This window comes from Centropristis striata, chromosome 9 (assembly GCF_030273125.1).
Source record: "Centropristis striata isolate RG_2023a ecotype Rhode Island chromosome 9, C.striata_1.0, whole genome shotgun sequence".
Taxonomy (NCBI): Eukaryota; Metazoa; Chordata; class Actinopteri; order Perciformes; family Serranidae; genus Centropristis; species Centropristis striata.
In genome coordinates this window covers 35,588,457-35,604,210 of record NC_081525.1, presented here as the reverse complement: position 1 = coordinate 35,604,210, position 15,754 = coordinate 35,588,457, and positions in this window count along the sequence as shown.

The window sequence follows — 15,754 nt, the reverse complement described above, 5'->3', positions numbered from 1 at the left end:
TGTTGTAATGATAAAGGGTTACATTTCCAACTGTGTTTTTGAAGCTAGTAACACTGCTCCGTAGCCACTTCAAAGATTCATCTGTGTTCCTTTTCCCCTTCCTGTGTTGATAGATGAGGTTAATTTGTGAATGAGGTCTCCTGTACAGTTCATGTACAGCATACAGACCCCTGGAGGACTGACAACACATCAGACAGACCACAAGCCTGATAGGGGGGGAGACAGGAAGACAGAGAGAATCTCACCTGGTAGTGATTGCGAGGCCCTGAAGCTGAGCGGAGACTAGAGGGAGGCGGGGTGGGGTGAGGAGTATCCCATGGTGAACCTTGGTCCCTGGGGACTTCTACACATTTAAAACCTAGATTTACAACGAGAAACAGCTGGAACTGGTTGCGGTGAAGTGCTGTGTGACCCCCCCTACCCCCCTACACTTGCTCCCCTACATCTAAATCATCTGTGTGTTACTGCAGCCACACTAATAGCCCAAATGAGGATGAGGATGTAGAAACGTCATGGTGGTGTTTGATGCCCCTCCAGCTTCGTGGAAATCAAGGTTCTCAGTCATGTGGCTCCATGTGTTTTCATGCTTTATTGCATTAATGCCTTAAAGTAGGCCAATTTCCTGTTTATATGTGTAGTTACGACTCTTGTGTTTGCTTTCTGTATATAGATTATATCTATAGGCTCTAAGGCAGAGAATTTTAAATAAAGATATAATCCACATTCAGTTATACTGTTTTGTTTTCATTTAACGTCACTGATGTTATGATGGATCTAACCAGGGCTTTTCTAAATTGTTGATACAAAGATTTGAAGCATAATGTATTTTATGTCTACAGTACTTGAAAGTGATGGTAAACACGTGTCCTGCAGGAAGAACTTCTGTTATAAGAAATGAAATATGATTTGTTGCAGCGTCAAGATGTCCAAATGTTCTGGTTGAGTTTACTGTAATCTTGGCTACAAGCATTTTTTCATGTGAATGATGAAAAATAACCACATTCTTGAGCCAAAAGGTCAACACAATTGAAACTGGTAATGCAAGTTGCAAATTTGAAGGCGTGAAGGGCAGCAGTGGTTTCATTTTCATTAACTAAAGGTTGTTTATTTCATCAGTTTGACAAAAATACAATTAAGAAAACATATTTTCTCACTTAGCTGTAGTGCTGTTTTGCCTTGATTTTGAGATATTCATCTCTAAAATGTGTCCACCTCAGTACATTGAAGGTAAAAGAAATGTCGTTTGTGGTTCTAAAAGTTTCAAAAAAGGAAATTTCGAAAAATTCACACACTCAGAAATGGTGTCCGATTGATCCACAGAGCTCATGTTTTCACATAATTTAAGTGGACCGACCCTTTAACATCATAAATGTAAGAATTTCCTTTTTCCTCAATCTGTCAATCCTGCATTATTTTACAGTGCAGTGCAACACAAAATGCACCAGCATCTTCTTTGTTTATGTGAAAAAGGAAATTTTCTGTTAGAATGCAGCTCGATGAAGGTTTGATAGAGCATGATGTACCTTTCTTAAAATAACATGTCTGCCCTCAGTAAGTTTTAAGTTCATCTCTTCTAAATTACAGGATATAGTGATATTATATGGAAACCAATACCCTCAAAAGGACAGAATCAGGGAATATTTAGAGTTAGATTTACATGTATAAAAAAAAAATACATGTTTGAGCACTGCACTGCCTGATGATTTATAGTTTTACCTCTGGAGACATGCTGTCAACTGGCTGACTCATGACACGACTTTCATGTGCATTAAACAGCTTTTTTGCAACAAGAATAATTAAAACCGAGTGTTGGGGATTCAGGAGGGGTTAATCTGGGCTCCCCTGGTGCCTCAGCATGTACAGACTGGAGAATGGACTGCTCCATGAAAATAAACACATATATTTATAACGAAATAAACACCAGACCCATGGGGACGTTTGTGGGAGTATCGCTGGCAGCGGGATTGAAAACCACCGTCATCCCTCATTTAAAACAATATTACTCACTGCCACGTTGTTTAAGTCGTGCGTACCATGAGATATTTTTTACTGTGGTGTCAAAACAACTGGAAATGGAAAACAGGGTTTTTTATTTACATGAATATTTACCCATTTAGCTTCAGGGTGATTTACAATATGTGAGTTCATAGCTTTCTCATTAATTTCTCCGCAGATGCATAATATACCCTTGCTGAATATATTATCCTTTAGGCCCTAATAGTAAATTTACCTTGTTACATTATGAGAGATGATCCTTATGGTAACCAGGCCATTTCCCAGCTTGCTAAAGAGCATATCCGCCTGTTGTTGTAAGACACACTCTGTCTGAAAGGCATTATCATACACCTACATCAGATCTATTATCTACCTGTGGGGTTAATGAGCCAGATGAAATACTCCACCTGGAGTGGAAGCATAGATTCCTGTGGCTTCGGTGCTCTGAATAACCTTGCAAGAACTTATTATAAGCCAACATACAAATAGGTTTATATCAAAACAATTCTCCAATTCTGCTCTGCTGATAAAAGTGTTCACACAAACACAGCAAATAGGTCATTCCTTACAAGCCATCACAAATCATGAATGGTTTGGTCCACAGGGATGGAATTCTGTGAATGACCCGGGGCCTGGTGAGAAGTGACTCTAGAGATGAGAGGTTTTGGGAAAAACCTCAGCACTGGAAGCAGTAAAGCATGACAGAAAAGACTTGGCTGCCAGTATTTTGATGCTGTGGTAGACGACGCACAATGTTAAAGACTTGACTGTCAGCCCACTTTGGTCAGTATCCCTGTGGGACACGGCCATTTGGTTTCAAGCTGGAATTTCAGGACCAGAAACAGAAACAGAAGAGCAGAATGAGTGTGTTACAGGGGTGCAGCTATAAAAATCTAGGGTCCTTACATTTTTGCCATCAGACAGCAGTGTTTATGTTTACACAGTGGCATCTTTAGCTGTTATCTATGCTCTCTTCAAAGTTACCAGACTCCTTTGACAAAAACACTAATTTTACTGTACTTCGTTAAACCCAGGATTTGCTGGTCTACCACTGCCTCGATCGGTTAGTTTGTTTGTGTTATTGTGTGACTTTGGTAAATCTGAACTAACCCTTTAAAACATCAAAGTCACCCAATAGCCAAACAAATTGTAAAGACAGTGGGAGATCAACATCTCCTGTGTCCTGTGAGGTAAAATTATAGTTTTTGCCAATGGGGTGTGGTGGGTTTGATGAGAGCATAGATGGATACAAAGGGCTGTCTGACTGCAGGGTAAAGTGATGAGTCTCATTACCCACGGCTCTTTGATTCATCTGACAGTTACGCCCACTAATTTCCATCCATTTGATGATTTCACCTTTACTCTGACCTCAATTTAATGTCATTAAATTATTGAACCCTTTCATATCTGATACGCACTCTTTAACAGTTAACAAGGCCAACAGTAAGTGGAGGAGTCATTTATGCTACATAAAGGATTCTCAACTTGGAACAAAAAATTTCAAATACTTTTTTATTATTTCAGCAATCAGCTTTTAAAGGGGGATTTCTTTTAAGTAGGGTTGTATGAGGACTGAGGCAGCAGCAGACCAGAAACTCCTGTATTCTTAAAGGTTAAAAAGAGGCTGTCTGATGGCAATGGAAAGTGGTGAAGATATTCTAAATATTGCGTACAAATACATATTTTAGGTGGGTGTTTTTTGGTGGCTAAAATATATTTTGCTACTGCCCCTGCCCTTAGCAGTACATTGTTTAAGTTCCATGCCAATACTTCTGCCTGCTTCTCCAAACTGGGGGCCGTGCTGATCGCCATCTACTCTAGGTAACACACTGACTATGAATTAGTACCTCATACAACCCCACTTTAAAAAAAAAAATCTGAACTATCCCTTTAAAATCTCCCCATTTGAAATCAGATTCCTGAAATAATAAATATTTGTAATCTCTGACATTTTCCAACTTTTTGTTCCCAACTAAGCTTGCCTCCCTTATATGGTGGCTCTTCCACTTCTTCTTGACCTTGTTAACTGTTACAGAGTGTTTATTCGATGTGGTTCACTGATGTCAGAGATTACAAATATGTATAATTTCACGAATGTGCTTTCGAATGCGGAGATCATAAAGAGATAGTTCAGATTTTTTTAAGTTGGGTTGTATGAGGTATTTATCCATAGTCAGTGTATTACTTCAGTATATGGTTGTCATCCTGCCCCCAGTTTGGAGAAGCAGACACGAATACCAACATGGAATCTAAGCAATGTTCAGCTGAGGACGGGAGCAGCAGCAAAACATATTTTAGCCACTGAAAATGGCCCACTTAACAAAATCTAAACCTTGTTTTATGTGTACGCTATTTTGAATATTTTCATCACTTACCTTGCCATCAGATTGGCTCATTTTTACCTTTCAGGACACAGGATTTTCTGATCTCCAGCTGCCTCAGTCCTCATACAACCCCACTTTAAAAATCCCCCTTTAAAAGCAAATTCCTCAAATAATAAATATTTGTGTTCTCTGGCATGTTCCAACTTTTCGTTCCCAACTAAGCATCCCTCCCTTATATGGTGGAGAGGACTCTTCCACTTCTTCCCGGCTTGTTAACTGTTAAAGAGTGCTTATCCGACGTGGTTCACTAATTTAATGGCATTAAATTGAAGCTGGAGTAAAGGTGGGATCATCAGATGGATTGAAATTAGTGGGCGTAGCAGTCAGATAAATCGGGGGGAAGAGGGGACGCGACTTAAGCTAAGGGCATCATCTCCTTGAAATCCCTGTAGAAACTGACAGAGAGGAAAATAGAATAAAGAGGCAACGTAAGAAGTGAAAGGAATCACGGGAGGGGGATGTAAAGCTGAAACAGACTTGGACGAGAGCTGAACTGGTTTACCCGATTAGGAGTAGATAAATGGGAAGCACAGGCACGGTCTTGTTCCTCAGCCTGTGTTGAATTTAACTTTATTATTTTGTGGCTTCCATCGAGCTGGAACTGTTTACATCCCATTTTCAGCACTCACGGGAGGGAAACTGCCTCTGAGAACGTCACTTAGCACTCCACACCAGTCACACACCCACAGTGACACAGACAGTCAATACTGCAGCCTCGGGAACTACCGGTACTTCTGACCCCCTGGACATACTTTTATTGATTGAAAAAAAGTCAAAGGGGCACAGGAATGTCAGCGGAATCACAGCTTAGTGGTTTTACATGAGGGGCCTTTGGCTGAGCTGAGCAGTCTGAAACCCACAGTGTAGTCATTTCTGTGAGTGAGAGGAGAATTGGACTCAGATGTGCACAGAAACCTATAAAAGTAGCTTTAATGACAGTAGAAATGTAAGTTTTACTTAGTGTCCCCTATGAAAGTGCTTTCTATATCACAATATTTTGGCAAATAATATTATTCTGCACCATTGATTCCGAGGTGTTACAGACAGCAGCTTCTGTTACTTTCTCATGCTGGAGGCCATGTGGACACATTTTTAGCTTGGCGCTGTATTCTAGCAATTAAAATGCCTCCAGAAATGAGCAGCTAGTCTCTGTTGTTTTTCTCTTCCTATTATAGACAGTAGCTAGTCTTCCTACTCTGTAGCCAAAAGTATTGCTTCTGCAAAGAGGCACACTAATTAACCCCTCTTCTATTCCACACACACACTCACACATACCAACATTATTAATGCAGGTTTGTCAGCCAGTGTCACGGCCTTGTGTAATTTGAAATAGCAGTATGAATATGTTATTTTATAATTAAGCCCACAAGACTCAAATCTGTTAAATTGTCTGCTCTAACCATTATGTGCTGAGGGAATTATTTCATGATCAGAGTTTTAGAATTACTGCTATGAAAACCTGCTGAGGTTCATTGTGCGAGTCACATAGATAGCATTTCAATAAGGCAGCTTTAACTGGCCTTACATATTTTAGCAAAGAATTTGGACCCAAATAGCTTTTTGAGTTTTCCATGTAAATGTAAATTTTTTTCTGCCTGAATTAATATCAACAGGCATCAACACTACAGGTATGCATATCTACGATAGGGGAGCATCATCCTTCAAAATGTCACACTTCAATTACAGTGTCATATTGTCAGACTTTACATTTAAAGGATGCAATATGTAAGATATGGACAGAATTTTAGGTTGCACTATATGAGCTTGTTTACACTTAGTTTTAAAATGTCGCCAGCACTAAATATAAGTGTAAACAGGTTCCAAGACCCATCTCCATAAAAATGGAGAGGACTTATATCGTAACCAGGCCGTTTACGAGGGTATTACTAGCAAGATATCAACTAGCAACTCAAAATGTTGTTGTTATCCTATGTAATAAATGTGTGCGGGGCAATTTCACCTTCTAGCGGAAGTGGTGTAGGTAGAAACGAAAACCAAGTGTAAACAGGGTCAATAAGATTTCTAGGAATGTACAAAACTCCAGTATAAAACCAATAGTGCGAGAATTGCCTAATTTTCCGGTTAAAAATTCAGTATGTAAGCACTGGACACTATGGTGGCATAAATATGTGCCATGGTAACCACAGTTCAATGCATTCAAAAATATACATACTACTGTTAATATAAGAAGACTAGTATGTTATTTTTGATGCACCATTAGTTTAAAACAGTAAATAATATGTACGAACATTATCAACAGTGTGTGAAAAGGTAACTGCTCTGACGTTATGTCAAAGACCACTTTATATTGTGTTGTAGAGATATTTAGTGAAATTAGCATGCTAACTAGCTAGCCATGGCCATGTCTTGTAATACTTCATGAGGCGGTGATGAGTAACTGTAGTGCCAAGTCTGCTTTCAGTCCAACATGAGAGGAAGAAGTAGAGCTGCTCGGTTAGTAAACACAAAGATGGCTGAAGCTCTTGGCCAGCAACCTTTTTTCACCATCACAACCACCTGCAAGAAACCACATTCAGGGAAAAGAAAAGAAATGATATAGAATGAAGCAAAACAAGAGAAAATATTGCTGTTGCTTTCCACTGCTAGCAACAGCCCTTTGCTATGCATTTTAAAGGACATTACAAGGTTTAAGTTTAAATGTTAAAATGTTGAAGTTAAGTTAAAATGCCGCCCACTATTTGTTTGGAGCATGTGGCCAGGTTTTACACATTGCACCTTTAACGCAAAAAAGTTCATATTATAAAATGTCTGATCTTCCTTTTAATTTACAATGACCTCACTGAGAACATTTATTTTTACTTCAACTTTTTTCCAGCCCACTAACCTCCAGCTGCCTTTGGAACTGAACTCATTAAACTCATTAATGTATTCATATTAATGTCATGTTTTTTTTACTTCTATAATAAATTATGATAGGCCAGAGTGACCCTAAACCTGTGATTAATTTAGGAATATCTCCCTTCCATATTAGTGTTTGAGCAGTAGTGGTGGCCATAATTACACCACTCAGCTGTGGGAGGCAGGAATGAGGACGAGGTGGACGAGGCAGCGCTGACAGCAACAATGATGAGGATACTAACCTTTGACCTCGACGAGCCAGACCGAGCCGGTAGCAGCAGAGATCCTCCACTGCCGCAGACAGCTGCCCCCAGAAGTTCAGCGTCTCTGTGATCCCATTACACTAGACTGAAGACATACGATGAGTTGCCCACCTGATGAGTCAGCTGAGGGTGTATCCTTGAGATAGCCCTCTGCACACTGCTGCAGTGATCTCACTGAGGAACTATCACTCAGCAGAGTGAAGGTTAGACGTTTGCCCCCCCTCCCAGATTCACTGAAACAACCCCACTGCACCTTGAAGATCTCAACTTGCTGATATGAATGTATTGAGATCTCCTTATTAAGTAGTTTTATCTTAAATCATCTTGTCCAAATAACCCATTTTTTATTGCATTTGCAGGTGTTCGTCTCATCCTGATAAGAACTAATCAGAGGTCAAACGTAGCTTGTTCCCAAACGCTCTCGGGTGGTGTTGTCATCCAGCGCGGCTTTGGCTGCTGATGAAGTGAACGAGATGATAGAACAAGAGATAGCCACATGTTAATCTCTGAATCTCCTCTGCCAGTGTGCAGCTCCCTGCAGTTTCCGTGCACAGTTCAGTGAGAGATATTCAGCACACGGATTTCATACAGTTACCTCATTATAATTACCTTCTTATATATCATTTCAGGGGCCTGTTGGTTTTTAGAGGTAGTTTTTTTAATTTTTTTATTGTTGTTTGCACTTAAAAAACATACAATCGTTAGGAAATAACAGTACAAGAAACAGTAAAAGAAATGCAGGAAAGATCAAAAAGCCCAAAGGGCTTATACGCGACCCTCCCTCTTAAACCTATAAGTAACTATACTTTACTTAAATTACATAGCTAGATGAAAATAAAAAAAAATACAAACAAAATTTAAACAAAACAAATACAAAGGTGTAGAACATCTATAGGGATTTTTTGAGCTTGGTCTTAAAAGTATTTAAAGAGGAACATGATTCTGTTAGATGTTTTATGTCATTCCACAGCACTGCACCTTGATAAACAAATGAGAATTTGGCAACAGAAGTGCTACAGAAAGGAATATGTAAATCATTCTTTCTTCTTGTAAGATGTGCATGATAATGAGAATTAAACTCAAAGTAACTATGAAAAAAGTTAGGTAAAGAGTTAGTTAAAGTAAAGTTCTGTGTCCAGTCAGATATTTAATTTGCTTCGCACATGTTAAGCTAGTATGTTATTGTCTACTGTAGAGTTTTGGCCCAGAGTGATAGCATCTTCCTGCTGCTGCCTTGTAGCAGCTCGGGCATCCCCAGTTGTTCAGCTCATAATCTGCTCATCACCTGAGCTCTGACCAGGTTAGAGGAGACTAAACAAATTGAGAGACAAGTGAGAAAAGAATGCATTAAGACCATATAATATATTATTAGAATATCACATATTAGTATCCTAGGCTGTATAATATTGTCAGGATATATTGTCTATGTCAGATTGTAGTTTGGCATTTGTCTTTTAGTGATAAAGCTCATGTCTGGATCATCTCATAATGTCTGAAACAGTGAGCCAGGACAAATTGTTGTTGCAGATTTTTTTAGGCCACATTAGTATCTGTCATTTATGTAATGCCAGGCATCATATTATTTATGTCTCCTGTAATTCTGTATCTAACAGAAGGAGTTCAGCTGCAGTTTGTCAGTCTCTTGGCGGCAGTGATGGAGCCATGCAAATGCACGATCAAGACGTATTTCATTTCTGTCCAGCTTGAACTGGGGAATGCCTACACAGCTGGAGTGATCTGCAGACGTTTCACTCTCACTGGCAATGACCAAGTGGAAATAAAGAAGTAGTGAGGAAAAGGTGGAGAAACAGAGGCAGCTTTTGGCCGTAGTAGAGGTGGTCATAAACAGTCTGAGAAGGTATCTAAAGCTCTCTCGTCTCCAGCATCCAGCTTCCAGTCTCCAGTCTCTTGGCCTTTGCGTGTTGTCTTGGACAGCAGTTCTGTGCTCGGGGGCCCAGTTGTAGGGGCCTCGTAGGATAATGGCACATTTCTTTTAGGCAGCCGAGAGAGAGCGAGAGAGTAGAAGCAGCTTATCTGGCCGCTAGCCATCCTCACCACTACCACCAGTGACCCTGACGAGGGATTTATATATTTATATATTTACACACACACCATTCCTCTCGCCTCGGCCGGGGGCTTCACGTCGTTCTCCCTCAACCCCGCAAGTCATGCAAGACTTTATAGATTTATGGTCAAGGGGAAAACGTGTCCCGCTGTGGAATAGTAGCGACACGGAGAGGTAAACAAACCTCGGGCACGTCGCGAGAGGCTGTGTGTGACAGGGCCTCTGTTGGGAAACAGCCCAAGGTCCTGTTTCAGGCTGGAATGATGTCATTCCTAAAGGAACCGCTCTAGTAGTTGAGGCCACGTGGATGAATACAGACTGCACTTATTAATGCACTTGAACGGCGATCAGGAAAGGTGGAGTTTTGTTTCTGTCGTATGTTTACACAAAAAAAATGACACACTAATATACAGTGACACGCTGCAAGCCACTCATGCATGGGCTCCTGCAGAGACCACCCATCCCTTCAGCCAGGGATGAGATGTGTCCCTCACACAGCTACAGTATTTAACCCCAGACATTTTTATAATGCTGTTATGTTAAGTTTCCAGATTTAGAGTTATGTATTATCTTATGGGGCCAGAGTGGAGATACAGGTCTGGCATAACATGTGAGTGTGGATTTAACCCATCAGCGAGCTCAACAAACACAACTCAAACCCTCCAACTCAGCATTTTCACAGTTTAGGGATGGTAATTCACAAACACCAACATGTTTTGCTAAATGACACTTTAACTGCATTTCTGTGGAACCCAAACTAAACGGTCTGACTGGTTACTAAATCAGCTGCTTTGAGTACACAGTTACTCACCCTCAGTGGGGTGCGGGGGTGTAGTATATCAGTCTGAACTTGTTATTTAACTCTCCTGTTTACATTGTCACTCCACATGTGGTCTGTCTGTGTGATAACATATTTTCCCGCTGATAATAAATCCCAAAGCTGTGCTGGAAATTGCTTTAGGCCTCTAATGTTTCTTGCTTCATACTGGTTGGACTCAAAATTAAGTTCAACTAAAACAAGGAGAAGAATCAGGCAGACATCTAACTCTAGAAACTGACCTCATTCTTGCTAGAAATTGGCAAAAAATGACAGTCGGTAGTCAGGCTTTAATCTTAACCACAATGCGTTTAAAATAGGCCTTTCTTTTCTTAATGTCGTTAAGCTGTTGTCAATGTAGCTGCAGCAGAGAGAGAGAAGGACCACAAGGGGAAGTGGGAGGCTTGGGTCTGCCCGACAGCCAGCTGGTCTCCCCTGGAAAATACAAGATGCCTTCCTGTGCCAGAAATCTGCAGCGCAAGAGGGAATAGTGAATGAAAGCAGGGAAAATTTTAGTGTGCATGCTGCCGATGCCAAGAAGGAGAAGGAGAAGGAGAAGATGGTTCATAGTCCTAAAACTCAACAGTCTTATGGAGTGGGTAAAAGAAATGGAGGAGGAAGAATAAAAAGTTTTTATTTACCTCAGTAATAAGAGGTAAAGTGGTTAAAGAAAGTATGTGGCTGAGCTTCCTGATTACATTGATTACAATGAGGCATAAATTATTAAAAGTTTTGATATCTTGGACTGCTATGAGGTAAACATTGTCACTTCAAGAGTCCTTGATTGGACCTTAGGAAGATTAAAAACATAATATGCATATATATTACAGATAGTGTTACCTAGACTTGTCACCCACTAGACCATTTTCTTTGCTGCAAAGTGACCAAGAACATTTACTTGAGTAAAACGATTATCATATTTTCATTTAAATATAATCTATCACAGAATGCCAAAAACAGAAGCGGTGCAGTTTCTGAAAGTGAAATCTATAAACACACCTGCAAGTGCCACTTGAAGCCATGTATTGTTTGAAATTGTAACTTTAAAGTTGAGGTTTCATTTACTTTTTTCTTCACTGCATGTATTTAATGCCTAAAGTTGCTACAAACTTTGCTGGCTAATGTATTATGTACTAAGCATATGGTCAGCTTATGAATGAAATGTGATGCATTCTTATTAGATAACACCAATCCCTTAAAGTGATTCCACGTCGAATGTTTAACGTTAACTGCTCAAAGTTAAGTTTTTACACTGGACAAAAAAAATAAATTCACTCAATCTTCTGGCGGTTATAAAGAAGAAGGAGAAAAGAAAGATCAAGAAGAAGGGAAAGAAGATGTAGAAAACCTTTCCTGGTTGAAGCTGTGGCTAGATGTCAAGACATCTTTGGACCAGATTAATCACCACAAAAAAATCACCAAAATAAAAGCCTTCTGGCATTCTATCAATGTTTTAACATGAACCACAAAGCTCACAGCCATTTTTGTTGCATTTTATCAGCATTACCTTTTACAGCTGGAGGAGCACCGCCTCTCACCTGATATCATTCTGCATGAACATAATCACATAGTTTTTCTTTAAGTTACAGGTCTTTTGTTGATGAAGTCATATGCAATTAACTTTGAGAAACAATGCAATGATTTGTTTTTGACAAGACAGTCTCTCACTCTTATTGATGATAAATCAACAAATCATCCAAGACAATTTTGTAGCTGCTGGCAGACGAAAAAACCCCCTTACTAAGCCAGAGTACCTGATTAGAAGCACTTTTTCATTTAAAAAAATAACTTCACTTGAAACATATTTTATATATCTGTTAAGTTTACAGAAGTCAGCTTTAATAGTCCCCAATAAAAAGAAGCCTTTATGACATAATAAATATATGTGTGATTGAATATGTGAAAATATTGTGGTCTGACTGGGTGGTATGGAGTTATTTATATTATTTATTTATTTTAAATTCAGGTTATATAGCTCTGTCCACAAGCTACATATCAGTGAAGGGTACCAGTGAAGGAGCGAGCCAATTTTATTTTGACAGCCGTAAATTATGATGAATTATGATTATTTGAGTAAATCACCTCATGGCCCTCAGCAGCCTTCTTGTTTGTGAAAGCAGCTGTGAAGAAGTCACATTCACGGGTTTCATTTATTGTGTGTGAGTCTCCATGGGAAATAATGAACTGCACTTGTGTGTGTGCTGACTAAGCATACATGTGCATTTACTCCCATACAGCCAGAGCTTTACACACACACAGATTCCTGACGCTTGAATATACATTTAGAGAGTAATGGCGACACCGTGTGGTAGAAAGCTACGACTGCAGCCTGCTGCTGGAAAATGGAGTCTTTACCTTCTTAGCCTCTACATCACTACTGTTCCTTTAGTGTAGAAAGTTTTCACAAGCTTACAAAGATGTGGACGAGTGCAAGGTAAATATTTAAATAGTATGCAGGGGCCGTTTAGAGCTGTTTGCCAGTATTACTTTGTACCTGAAGGGAACATTTTGCTAAGTAAACAAGCAGGTAAACTGGATTCTAAAAATCCTAATTATTGCCATTACAGAACCCATTCTCTTTCTCAGTGGTTCATAAAACTTAAACAGGTGTATCAGCATTCAGTGTTTACTATAATTTGTTAAATTACAATATTGGATTCCAATATTGCGCCCTGGAGTGACACAAATAGAAGAAATTGCTGTGCATTCTGCCAACTTTATAGTTTGATCTGGCTGCAATGCTTGTGCTGAACAGCAGGTGGTAGTATAATGCAGTGTGTGTGTGTGTGTGTGTGTGTGTGTGGGCTACAGGTACAATAGGCTCCTCTGAACGACTCATTATTTGAGTTTTGATAAGGGAGTTTGTCTTCACGACAGATATAATTATATTTATCTAAGCTGTTTACGACCTCTATTCAACAACAACAACAATTAAGTTATTTCATCTATCATCTCACTCTTCACAAATGTGGCTAATTAGCGCTGCATATTGATTTCAGTGAAAGTGCAGTAGTATATATCTAGTGTCATTTTATCAGGGTTCCTTTGGGTCCTGCAAATCATTAAAAACTCTTTAAATGTGGTATTTTATAGGTTTGAAAACTGAAAAAAGTGTTTGAAACTGCTTTAAATTTAAGTTTTATAGAATGCCAAGTCTAGGCTACTTGCAAATAGGCGACACATTTTTAAATGTAAAACAAAATATAACACATGTTTATAGTACAATAAAATTGAATTAATAATGTAATAAAGCACATTGAAATGATCAATATAACCTATATACTCTATATAAATATATAATTTACCAGAACTGTAAGGTAAAGCCTGAAAATGCTTGAAAAGGTTCTTGAATTTGACTGAAAAAAGTGCAGGAACCCTGTATCAACCAAACCATTAATGTAAGTTACACTATATGTTTTTATGGATTTCAGATATCTGTTTGATGACATTTTTATGATATTTATGACATGCAAGTTTGAAATTTTTTATTGAATTTTTTTTTTCCATTACTGCAACTGCTGCACACTTTCCCTCTGGATACATAAGTCTTGTCTCTTCTCTTCTCTTTTAACGCTATGTAAACATTCAGAAGATCATTTTACTCTCTACTACATTCTCTGCCCTCCTTTGCATGCAGAATTAATTTATGTATTCTGCTCCCTATCTTAACACACAAATTAACACCTGACCTGCTCTCTCCCGCTTGCCAGCACTCATGTAAAGTGGAAACCTGTGGCAGTGACTGCACTCCTGCATACTTTTTGCAGGAGAGCATCACTCGGCTGTGTGAGATGAGTGACAGCGCACGCAGAGTGCTGTCAGTAGCATTTGCAAGTCAATGCTCAGATTTAACCTCTTCACTCTCCCTTCAGTGCGGATAGACCGCCTGAATTCAAAATCAGCCACTGAAAAGATGCTTTTTTTCTCACTTGCAGAATGTGAAAATTATGAAGTATCGCATTGACCTTGTCTAGAAATTCCGCTGACACCCGTGAACTTTTCTTTTTTTGCAACAAGACAACCATGAGGAAACTATTTTCCAAAAGGACCCTTGCTTCATCATTACTTTTGTGAGTGTGCAGCGCAATTTTGTATGTCATGGCCAAATTGTGCAAGCAGATGCATTCACAGATATTTGGAAAGTCAAAAAGAAGATCTTATTGCACTTTACTGCAGAGAGAGACACAAATCATCCCATTGTTCTGCTTTACAAAGAAAAAAATGCCAGTGAAAAGGAGAGGTGTACTTTCCCTCTTCCGAGGTTAAGATGGGTTATGATGAAAAAACAGTGTCCTATTTAGAAAAAGAATGAACTATTAAGCAAATGCGACAGAGGTAGATGGTTCAGTATTGATCTATTCAGTGGAGGCGAATTTTGAGCAACAACATTACGGCACAGCGCTTCAATTCCTGAGTTCCCACATACACATGCCTGTGGGCGTAAATGTGTCAGCGTCTGTTTTATGTGTGCATACGTGTACGAATGTGTGTCACAGAGGGTATTTATTTGTATCTGCCTGCAAGGAGGAGAGGAGGTGTGTGTGTTAGTGTGTGTGTGTGTGTGTGTGTGACAACGTGTGTGCGTGTGCATGTGAGCATAGCTGCTGCTGATGTGGGTCATTACCTCTTCTTTCCCCCAGGGGCCATGCAGCAGGAGAGGACAGAAGGGGAGGGGGTGGATGGAGGGGTGTGGAGGGGGATTGGGGGCAGGGGGGGGATGGGAAAAATGGAGGGTGGTGGTGGGAGGGCAAGGAGGAGGGAGGGGTGAGATTGTGTGTGTGTTTGTGTGTGTGTTAGGGGGTGGGGGTGTCCCAGAGGAGAAGAGACCAATAAATCACAGTGCCGTCTCTGCGCTGACACCCAGCTTGTCTGATGAGGGACAGGAAAGGGGTGGGGGCAAAGTGAGGTGGCGGTAAGGGGTGAAGGAGGGAGGGGGTGGGGTGGGGAGGGGGGCACCACCATGACAACACTGTGGCCTTGTCTTCCTGTCACTCAAGCCCACGCTGGGCAGCAGGAGCCATTCTCGACCCCTTCCCAGAAGCACTGGGGAAATTGTAGAGAGGTGGTGGGGATGGGAAAGGTGGGGAGCAAATAGGGATACTGCAATACCAAAAGTTTATGATCCGAACCAAAGCACTTACTTCCAATATCATCCTTTTCCCTATGGGATGCCATTTTTTAAAGAGGAGCTCTGTCTGATGTTAGGTTGAACAAAGTTGAACTAAAGGAAAAATCTGTTCTTTCACTGGCTTCTATGTTGAGAGGTCCTTGAGTTGTATACGAGTACTAATCTTTTTAATTAAATCCATTTTAAAGGGACACTTAACACAAATTCAAACATGCATATTCCTCTTACCTGTAGTGCTATAAA